We start from the raw sequence: 8,713 nt of genomic DNA, 5'->3' as shown, positions 1-8,713 counted from the left end.
ATGAACCAGCCTTGCATCCCTGAGATGAAGCCAACTTGATTGTGATGAATAAGTTTTTGATGTAATGTTGGATTTGGTTTCCCAGTATTTTATTGAAGATTTTTGCATCACTGTTCATCTTGGATATTGGCCTGATATTTTCTTTTTTAGTTGCATCTGTGCCAGCTTTTCATGTCAGGATGATGTTGGTCTCATAAAATGAGTTAGGGAGGATTCCGTCTTTTTGTATTGTTTGGAATAGTTTCAGAAGGAATGGTACCCTCCTCTTTGTACCTCTGGTAGAATTCGGCTGTGAACCTATCTGGTCCTTGACTCTTTGGTTGGTAGGCTATTAATTGCCTCCTCAACTTCTGACCTTGTTATTGGTCTGTTTAGGAATTCAACTGCTTCCTGGTTTAGTCTTGGGAGGGTGTAAGTGTCCAGGAATTCATCCATTTCTTTTAGATTTACTGGTTTATTTGCATAGAGATGTTTGTAGTAATCTCTGATGGTAGTTTGTATTTCTGTGGGATCAGTGGTGATAGGCATTTCATCATTTTTTATTGCATCTATTTGAATCTTCACTCTTCTTGTTTATTAGTGTGGCTAGCAGTCTATTTATTTTGTTGATGTTTTCAAAAAAAAAAAAACAGCTCCTGGATTCATTGATTTTTCAAGGGTTTTTTGTGTCTCTATCTCCTTCATTTCTGCTTTGATCTTAGTTACTTCTTGTCTTCTGCTAGCTTTTGAATTTTTTTTCTCTTGTTCCTCTAGTTCTTTTAATCATGACATTAGGGTGTCAATTTTATATCTTTCCTCACTTCTCTGGTGTGTAAATGCTATAAATTTCTCTCTAGACGCTGCTTCAAATGTGTCCCAGAGATTTTGGTACATTGTGTTCATTCTCACTGGTTTCAAAGAACATCTTCATTTCTGCACTCATTTCATTATGTATCCAGTTGTCACTCAGGAGCAGGTTGTTTAGTTTCCATGTAGTGGTGCAGTTTTGAGTGAGTTTCTTAATCCTGAGTTCTGGTTTGATTGCACTGTGGTCTGAGAGCCTGTTTATTATGATTTTCATTATTTTGCATTTGCTGAGGGGTGATTTACTTCCAATTATGTGGTCAATTTTAGAATAAGCATGGTGTGGTGCTGAGAAGAATGTATATTCTCTGGTTTTGGGGTGGAGAGTTCTGTAGATGTCTATTACGTCTACTTGGTACAGACCTGAGTTTAAGTCCTGGATATCCTGGTAAATTTTCTGTGTCATTGACCTGTCTAGCATTGACAGTGGAGTCTTTGTTTGTTTGTTTTGTTTTATTTAATTATTTTTTTTTAAATTGCATTTTAGGTTTTGGGGTACATGTTAAGAACATGCAAGATTGTTGCATAGGTACACACACGGCAGTGTGATTTGCTGCCTTCCTCCTCTTCACCTATATCTGGCATTTTTCCCCATGCTATCTCTCTCCACCTCCCTACCCCCCGTCCCTCCCCCATTTCCACAGTGGAGTCTTAAAGTCTCCCACTATTATTGTGTAGGAGTCTAAGTCTCTTTGTAGGTCATTAAGAACTTGCTTTATGTATCTGGGTGCTCCTGTATCGGGTGCATTCCTATATATTTAGGATAGCTAGCTCTTGTTATTGCATTAATCTCTTTAGAATTATGTAATGGCCTTCTTTGTCTCTTTTGATCTTTGTTCATTTAAAGTTCGTTTTGTCAGAGACTAGGATTGCAATCCCTGCTTTGTTTTTGCACTCCACTTGCTTCATAAATCTTAGTCCATCCCTTTATTTTGAGCATATGTGTATTTTTGCATGTGAGATGGGTCTCCTGAATACAGCACACTGATGAGTCTTTACTCTTTATCCAGTTTGCCATTCTGTGTCTTTTGATTGGGGTATTTAGCCCATTTACGTTTAAAATTACCATTGTTATGTTTGAATTGATCCTGCCATTTTGATGCTAGCTGGTTGTTTTGCCCATTAGTTGATGCAGTTTTTTTATTGTGACTATGGTCTTTACAATTTGGTATGTTTTTGCAGTGGCTGGTACTGGTAGTTCCTTTCCATGTTTGGTGTTTCCTTCAGGAGCTCTTGTAAGGCAGGCCTGGTGGTGGCAAAATCTCTCAGCAATTGCTTGTTGTAAAGGATTCTATTTCTTCTTCACTTATGAAGCTCAGTTTTGCCTGAATATGAAATTCTGGGCTGGAAATTCTTTTTATAAGGATGTTGAATTTTGGCCCCCACTCTCTTCTGGCTTGTAGGTTTTCTGCCAAGAGATCCACTGTGAGTCTGATGGGCTTCTCTTTGTTGGTAACTTGACTTTTTTTCTCTGGCTGCCTTTAGCATTTTTTTTTCCTTCATTTCAACCCTGATGAATCTAACAATTATGTGCCTCGGGGTTGCTCTTCTCAAGAAATACCTCTGTGGTGTCTCTGTATTTCTTGTATTTGAATGTTGGCCTTACTTGCTAGGTTGGGGAAACACTCCTGAAGAGTGTTTTCAAACTTGGTTTCATTCTTCCTATAACATTCAGGTACACTGATCAAAACTAGATTTGGTCTTTTCACATAATCCCATATTTCTTGGAGGCTTTGTTCATTCTTTTCACTCTTTTTTCTCTGATCTTGCCTTATCACTTTATTTCATTGAGTTGATATTCAATTGATGATATCCTTTCTTCTGCTTGATCGATTTGGCTATTGAAATGGTATGCTTCACAAAGTTCTGCTGTGTTTTTCAGCTCCATCGTGTTTTTTATGTTCTTCTCTAAGCTGGTTATTCTTGTTAGCATTTTTTCTCTAATATTTCTTCAAGGTTCTTGGTTTCCTTGCATTGGATTAGAACATACTCCTTTAGCTCAGAGAAGTTTGTTGTTACTCACCTTCTGAAGCCTGCTTCTGTCAATTGGTCACACTCATTCTCCATCCAGTTTTGTTCCCTTGCTGATGAGGGGTTGTAATCCCTTGGAGAAGAGGAGTTCTGGCTTTTGGTGATTTTAGCCTTTTTGTGCTGGTTTCTTCTTATCTTCATGGATTTATCCACCTTTGGTCTTTGAATTTGGTGACTTTTGGATGGGGTTTCTGAGTGGAGATGTCCTTTCTGTTGTTGTTGAAGCTCTTTCTGTTAGTTTTCCTTCTAACAGTCGGGCCCCTCTGCTGCAGATCTGCTGAAGATCCACTCTAGACCCTGCTTTCCTGAGAATCACCCATGGGGGCTACAGAACAGCAAAGATTACTGCCTGTTTCTTCCTATGGTAGCTTCATCCCAAAAGGGTACCTGCCAGATGTCAGCCAGAGCTCTCCTGTATGACATGTCTCCCAGTTAGGATACATGGATGGTTAGGGAACCACTTGAGGAGGCAGCCTGTCCCTTAACAGAGCTCAAGCACTGGATTGGGGGAATCCGTTGCTCACTTCAGGGCTGCCAGGCAGGAACGTTTAAGTCTGCTGAAGTGGAACTCACAACTGCCTCTTTCCCAGGTGTTCTGTCCCAGGAAGGTGGGGACTTTGTAAGCCCATGATGGGCTGCTGTCTTTTTTTTCTGAGATGCCCTGCCCAACAAGAAGGGAATCTACTTCGCTGTCTGCCTGCAGAGGCCTTGATGAGCTGTGATGCTGGGCTCTGCCCAGCTGCTGTGTAAACTTCCCGGCTGCTTTGTTTACACAGACAATGTTGAAACTATCTACCAGAGCCTCAGCAATGATGGGCGCCCCTCCCCCCACCAAGCTCAAACATCTCAGGTCGAGTTCAGACTGCTGTACTTGTTGTGAGAATTTCAAGCCAGTGGATCTGAGACTTCTGGTCTTCATGGGAGTGGGACCCTATGAGCCAGCTCACTTGGCTCCCTGGCTTTAGCCCTCTTTTCCAGGGGAATGATCAGTTCTGTCTCGCTGGCATTCCAGGCGCCACTCCACTAAAATGGCTGCCCAGTTTTATGCTGGAAACCCAGGGCACTGGCATTGCAGGCACCAGAGGGAATCTCTTGGTCTGTGGGTAGTGTAGGCTGAGGGAAAAATGCAGTATCTGAGCCAGCGTGCTGGAGTGTCTGGAAAAATCCCTAATGGCTTCCCTTGATTGGGAGAGAGAGTTCTCCAGCCCCTTGTGCCTCCTGGGTGAGGGAATGCCCCACTCTGCTTTGGCTTGCCCACCTTGGGCTGTTCCCACTGTCTAAGCAGTCCTGATGAGATGAACCTGGTACCTCAGTTGAAAATGTGGAGATCACTCATCTTCTGACGCACTCTGTCTCGGAACTGCAGACCAGAGCTCTTCATATTTGGTCATCTTTGTGGAAGCCTAGTTATTTTTTTCTTCCGCTGCCAGCTTTAGAGTTTTTTTTTTTTGTTTGTTTTCCTTGTTCATCTGAGTGTGAATTTAGATCACTAGTTTGAGATATTTCTAATTTTCTGATGTTTCCATCTAGTCTTATAAACTTTCCTCTTAACATTGCTTTTGCTGCATCCCAGGGATTTTGGTATATTGTGTCTATATTTTCATTTGTTTGAAATATATATATTTTTTACTTCTGCCATAGTTTTATTGTTTACCCAAAAGTTATTCTGGAGCAAGTTGTTTAATTTCCATGTAATTGTATGGTTTTCAGTAATCTTCTTGGCACTGATTTCTATTTTAATTCCACTGTGGTCCAAGAGTATTATTGATATTATTTCTATTTTTAAAATTTATTGAGACTCGCTTTATGGCTGAGCATTTGGCCAGCCTCGTATGTTCCATGTACAGAAGAAAAGAATGTGTACTCTGTGGTTGATAGGTAGAGTATTCTGTAAATGTTTATTAGATCCAACTGGTCAAGTACTGAATTTAAGTCTGGAATTTCTGTTATCTATCTAATGTCAGTGGGGTGTTGAAGACCTCAACCATTATGGCATAGCTGTCTAAGTCTTTTCATAGGTCTAGAAGTCCTTGTTTCATAAATCTGGGTGCTCCAATGTTGCGTTTGTATATATTTAGGATTGTTGAGTCTTTTTGTTGAAGAATTGAACCCTTTATCATTATGTAGTTCCTTATTTGTGTCTTGTGTGTGTATGTGTTGTTTGTTCAAAGTCTGTTTTATTTGATATAAGAATAGCAACACCTACTCTTTTTCTGTTTTGCCTGACAGGACTTTCTCCAACCCTTTATTTTGAGCCTATGGCTGTCATTACATTTGAGATGGGTCTTTTGAAGACAGCAAATGAATTGATACTTGTTTATTGTGTTTGTTTGTTTTCTTGAGACAGAGTCTCACTCAGTTGCCCAGGCTGGAGTGTAGTGGCACAATCTAGGCTCACTGCAACCTCCACCTACTGGGTTCAAGTGATTCTCCTGTCTTATCCTTCCACGTAGCTGGGATTACAGGCACCTGCCACCACACCTGGCTAATTCTTAGTAGAGAGAGGGTTTCAGTACGTTGTCCAGGCTGTTCTCAAACTCCTGACCTCAAGTGATCCACCCTCCTCGGCCTCCGAAAGTGCTGGGATTACAGGCGTGAGCCACTGTGCCCAGGCTGATCTTGATTTTTATCCAATTTGTCACTGTGTGTATTTTAAGTGGAGCACTTAGTCTATTTACATTCACGGTTTATACTGATATATGAGGTTTTGATCTTATCATGAAGTTGCTAATTGTTTGCATTGTAGTCTCTAGTGTGCTGTTGCTATATGAAGTCTGTGGGCTACGTACTTAATTTTGATTCTTTTCCACCTTAACTTTACAGGCTTTTTTAAGTTTAATTTATTTTGATCTTAGGATGAGTTCTTAGTTATGTTGTTTGTTTTCATATTTTGCATTTCCCTATATATCCATTTAAGATTATACAGTTTCCTCTGAGCACCTATCTATTTGCATCCCACATATTTTGATATACAATCATTTTATTTTGATTGGTTAAAAATATTTTCTATTTTCTATTAGAATTTCTTTTTTGATCCATGGATTTACAGAATTGTATTTTTTACTTGGAAACATACAGGGAATTTCAGTTATCATTTTTTTCTCCTGGGATCATTTTTCTTTTGCTTTATGAAAAACCATTCTTTAGTGTGAGCCTTCTTTTAATAAATTATCTTGCTTTACATTTTAAAAGGTGTTTATATCAACTTAATTCTTGAAACATATTCCAACTCTATATAGACTTTTAGTTTAGCAAGGTTCTTTTCTTCTTTACCCTTCTGAGACAATATTAATGCTTTCTTTTTTTCCTGGCTTCCATTTTTTCCATTGGGAAATCAGTTTTGAATCATGGTGTTATGCCTTGAAGATAATCTGTTATTATACTTTGATGCCTTCTGCATTTTTTATTACATTATACTAAATATATATTACAAATTATTGTGTAGACTAGATATATAGTAATGTTTGTTGTCATGGAAAGAGCTCAAACTTCTCTAAAATATTGAAATTAACTGGCATTATGTAAAAATTCCAGAGTGTTTTAGGCCAGGTGCAGTGGCTTACCCCTGTAATCCCAGGACTTTGGGAGGCCAAGGTGGATTGATCACCTGAGATCAGGTGTTCAAGACCAGCCTGACCAACATGATGAAACCCCATCTCTACTAAAATCACAAAAAATTAGCTGGATATGGTGGCACGTACCTGTAATCCCAGCAACTTGAGAAGTTGAGGCAAAAGAATTGCTCAAACCCAGGAGGCAGAGGTTGCAGTGAGATGAGATTGTGCTATTGCACTCTAGCCTAGGCAACAAGAGTAAATCTCCATCTCAAAAAAAAAAAAAAAACCAAAAACCAAAAACCCAGTGAGGTTTTTTTTTTTTTATTTTTCTGTTTTAGGTTCCCCCCAGAAACGGCAGTTTTACCCAGTTTTTTCAGCATGCTATAATAACACATGAATTAAAACATATAATTCTTTTAATCGTGACATTATGGTATCAATATTACATCTTTCCTCACTTCTCACGTGGGCATTTAGTGCTATAAATTTCCCTCCAGATAGTGGTTTAAATGTGTCCCAGAGATTCTGGTACGTTGTGTCTTCATTCTCATTTGTTTCAAATAACATCTTTTTTTCTGCCTCCATTTCATTATTTATCCAGTAGTCATTCAGGAGCAGGGTGTTCAGTTTTCATGTAGCTGTGTGGTTTTGAATGAGTTTCTTAATCCTGAGTTCTAATATGATTGCACTGTGGTCTGAGAGACTGTTTTAATTTTCATTCTTTTGCATTTGCTGAGGAGTGATTTACTTTCTGTTATGTGGTCAATTTTAGAGTGAGTGTGATGTGGTGCTGAGAAGAATGTATATCCTGTGGTTTTGAGGTGGAGAGTTCTGTAGATATCTGTTAGGTCTACTTGGTACAGATCTGAGTTTAAGTCCTGGATATCCTGGTTAATTTTCTGTCTCATTGATCTGTCTAATACTGACAGTGGAGTGCTTTACAATTTCCTCTAAGCACTTATCTATTTGCAACCCACATATTTTGATATACAATCATTTTACTTTGATTAGTTGAAAATGTTTTTTGTTTTCTATTATTTCTTTTTTGATCCATGGACTTTTAGAATTGTATTTCTAAAAATACAATTTGTAGACTCCCACTAGTATTGTGTGAGAATCTAAGTCTCTTTGTAGGTCATTGAGAACTTGCTTCATATATTGGGGTTCTCTGGTATCGGGTGCATATATATTTAGGATAGTTAGCTCTTCTTATTGCAATGAACGCTTTACCATTATGTAGTGCCGTTCTTTGTCTCTTTTGATCTTTCTTGGTTTTAAGCCTGTTTTATCAGAGACTAGGATGACAACTCCTGCTTTTTTTTCTCTCTCTCCATTTGCATGGTAAATCTTTCTCCATCCCTTTGTTTTAAGCCTATGTGTGTCTTTGCATGTGAGATGAGTCTCCTGAATACAGCACACGAATGGGTCTTGACTCTTTATTCAATTTGAGAGTCAGTGTCTTGATTGGGGCATTTAGCCCATTTACATTTAAGGTTAATACTGTTTTGGGCAAAAGATATGAACAGACACTTCTCAAAAGAAGACATTTATGCAGCCAACAAACATATGAAAAATAACTCATCATCACTGGTCATTAGAAAAATGCAAATCAAAACTACATTGAGATACCATCTCATTGCCAGTTTGAATAGCTTTCATTAAAAAATCAGGGAACAACCAATGCTGGAGAGGATGAGGAGAAATAGGAATGCTTTTACACTGTTGGTGGGAGAATAAATTAGCTCAACCATTGTGTAAAACACTGAGGCAATCCTTCAAGTGTCTAGAAATGAGATACCATTTGGGTATATACCTAAATGATTATAAATCATTGTATTATAAAGACACATGAACACATGTTCATTGTGGCACTGTTTACAATAGCAAGGACCTGGAACCAACCCAAATGCCCATCAGTGATTGACTGGACAAAGAAAAAATGTGGCACATATGCACCATGGAATACTATGCAGCCATAAAAAGGATGCGTTCATGTCCTTTGCAGGGACATGGATGAAGCTGGAAACTATTATTCTCAGCAAACTGACACAAGAACAGAAAACCAAACACCGCATGTTCTCACCCATAGTGGATGTTGAACAGTGAGAACACATGGACAAAGGAAGGGGAACATCACACACGAGGGCCTATCAGGGAGCAGGGAGGGGGGTTGGGGAAAGGTAGTAGGGGGTGGGGAGAGTGGGGAGGGATAGGGCTAACTTTAGGAGAAATACCTAATGTAGATGACGGGGGAATGGATGCAGCAAACCACCATGGCACGT

At 39.1% G+C, this 8,713-nt stretch overlaps 1 long non-coding RNA gene across 1 annotated transcript; it reads right to left on the bottom strand.

The window, feature by feature from the left end:
• Positions 1-724: 724 nt before the first annotated feature.
• LOC116556952 lies at positions 725-6,973 on the bottom strand. Its single transcript, XR_004271281.1, has 3 exons — positions 6,897-6,973; positions 2,867-2,869; positions 725-804 (listed from the first exon to the last, which is right to left on the bottom strand). It is a non-coding gene; the product is annotated as an uncharacterized LOC116556952 (long non-coding RNA).
• Positions 6,974-8,713: the final 1,740 nt, after the last annotated feature.

This window comes from Sapajus apella, unplaced genomic scaffold (genome assembly GCF_009761245.1).
Source record: "Sapajus apella isolate SASKATOON/1434 unplaced genomic scaffold, GSC_monkey_1.0 scaffold2, whole genome shotgun sequence".
Taxonomy (NCBI): Eukaryota; Metazoa; Chordata; class Mammalia; order Primates; family Cebidae; genus Sapajus; species Sapajus apella.
Note: the sequence above shows the minus strand (reverse complement) of the source record. Positions and strands in the feature narration are given on the sequence as shown.